Raw genomic sequence first — 2,729 nt, 5'->3', positions numbered from 1 at the left:
GATTTTGTATAGCTAGTTAGTATTTTTTCCTTAAAAGTTAAAGAAAAACTATTCTGACCCTCGTCAAAACAGTACAGGACATTTTATTCAAGGTAGTAGTAGTAGAGAGATTGAGCTCCAAATAAAACAAGTAAAGTAGGGGATGAGGGTATCAAGGGAAGGGATAAGGAACTTGACCACATATTAAGGGTGGGTAATTCTCACTAAATTGGCTCAGCTGTGTTCTTGGTAAAGGGAAGCCAAAGTCATTTCTCCTTTGAGAAAAGGGATCAAAGGATCCTAACTAAAGATTGGTTAAGAAGACAAACAAATAGAAAGGTATGGGTTGTAAAAACTAACATTTTTAAAATGTCCATATTACCCAAAGTCATTTATAGGTTCAGTGCAATCTCTATCAAAATTCCAGTGACCTTTTCTACAGAAATAGAAAAACACCCCTAAAATTTGTATGGAACCACAAGAAATCCCAAATAGTCAAAAGAATCTTGAGAAAGCTGGAGATGTAACACCACCTGATCTCAAACTATATTACAAAGCTGTGGTAATCAGCATGGTACTGGTATACAAATAGACACATAGACCAGTGGAACAGAACTTAGAGCCCAGAAATAAATCCTTGTATATATGGTCAACTAATCTTTGGCAAAGGAGCCAAGAATACTTAATAAGGAAGAGATAGTCTTTTCAATAAATGACATTGGGAAAACTAGATAACCACATGGAGAAGAATAAAATGGACCCTAACTTAAACCACTCACAAAAATTCACTTAAAAAGGATTGAAGACTTAAAAATGAAAACTGAAACCATAAATCTTCTAGAAGACCTAGCAAAAAAGCGTTTTGACCTTGGTCTTGGTAATGATTGTTTATTATCCACAAAACAAAAATAAATAAGTGGGATTACACCAAACTAAAAAGCTTCTGCACAACAAAGGAAATCATCTACAAAATGAAAAGGCAACCTACAAATTTCCAAATCACATATCTGATAAGGGGCTAATATCCGAAATACATAAAGAAGTCCTACAATTCAACAGCAAAAACATCCAGTTAAAAATGGGCAGAGAAATTCAATACACATTTTTAAAAGACCCACAAACGAGCAACAGGTACATGAAAAGGTGTAACGTTACCAATCATCGGAGAAATTCAAATCAAAACCACATGGAGATATAACCTCACATCTGTTAGAATTGTATTATCAAAAAGACGAGAGCAAATGTTTGCAAGAATTTGGAGGAAAGAAAACCCTTGTGCACTATTTGTGGGAATGTAAATTGGTTTAGGCATTAGTGACAACAGTATGGAGTTTCCTCAAAATTAGGAAATAGAAATACCATGATTTAGCAATCCTTCTAAATACATAACCAAATGAAGTGAAAACAGGTTCTTGAAGAGATATCTGACCTCCCATGTTCATTGTAGTATTATTCACAATAGCCAAGATATGGAAATAACATGAATGTCCATCAACGGGTGAATGGATAAAGATGTGGGGAATGTGTGTGTATATACTTATATGTGTACAAATAACATTCCATTGTATATACACTCATATATACCCATAGGCCATACAATGGAGTGTTATTCAGTCATGACAGAAAAGGAAATCCTGTCATTTGTAACAACATGATGAAACTTGAGGGTGTGATGCTAAGCGAAATATCAGACAAATACAGTATGATGTCACTTACACATGGAATATATAAAAGCCAAACCCTTCTTGCCCAACGCTGCCAACATGGTGTTCAGGTGCTTTGTGGAGGTTGGCCAGGTGGCCCACATCGCTTTGGCCTTCGTTCAGGGATGCTGGTTGAGACTGTAGATGTTATTGTTCAGAACAGGCCTTTCGTTAATGGACCTTGCACTCAGGTAAGGAGACAGGTTTTGCCTTTCAAATGCATGCAGCTCCTTGACTTCATCCTCAAGTGCCCACACAATGCCAGTCAGAGTATGACTGAGAAGCCTGGCAGAAGGCAGACATCAGTACAAAATGGGCAGCCACAAGTTGGGCCAAGAAGGTTAAGACCAGAGAAAGGAAAGCTGACATGGCAGCTTTTGATCATTATAAAGTCATGAAGGCCAAGAAAATGAGGAGCAGAATAATCAAGCTTGAAGTTAGGAAGCTATAAAAAAGCAGCTCTCCTGGCAGTTTCTCCCAAAAAAAGCACCCTCTGCTAAGGGTGCAGCTGCAACAGCTGCTGTAAATGTTACCTACAAAAAAGATGGCTGCTGCAGGCAAGAAGGCTCCAGCCCAGAAGGTTCCTGCCCAAAAGCCTTGGGCCAGAGGCAGTGTCTCCAAAGGCTCAAAAGGGTCAGAAAGCACCTCCTCTGAAGGCATCTGACAATTTCTTATGCATAAAAGCATAAGAGGCTATTATAAATAAGTAATAAAGGTTCTTTTCACACACACACGCACGCATGCGCACCTGCCAAACTCATAGAAACAGTAAGACTGATGGTTACCAGGGGCTGGTGGGTAGGGAAAAATGGGAGATGTTAGTAGAATGGTATAAGCTTTCAGTTATAAAACGAGTAATCTCTGGGGATTGAAAGTACAGCGTGCTGATTATACTTAATAGTACCATATTATGTACTTGAAAGTTGCTAAGGGAGTAGATCATAAATGTCTGATAACAAAAGAAGTAGCAATTACTTGACATGATGGAAGTGAGAGCTGACGCTAAGATGGTAATCATTTCATTATATATGTGTATGAAGGCAACAT

General features: G+C 38.1%; 1 pseudogene; it reads left to right on the top strand.

The window, feature by feature from the left end:
• Positions 1–1,742: 1,742 nt before the first annotated feature.
• Positions 1,743–2,371, top strand: LOC117804324 (annotated as a pseudogene).
• Positions 2,372–2,729: the final 358 nt, after the last annotated feature.

This window comes from Ailuropoda melanoleuca, chromosome 11, assembly GCF_002007445.2.
Source record: "Ailuropoda melanoleuca isolate Jingjing chromosome 11, ASM200744v2, whole genome shotgun sequence".
Lineage (NCBI taxonomy): Eukaryota > Metazoa > Chordata > Mammalia > Carnivora > Ursidae > Ailuropoda > Ailuropoda melanoleuca.
Note: the sequence above shows the minus strand (reverse complement) of the source record. Positions and strands in the feature narration are given on the sequence as shown.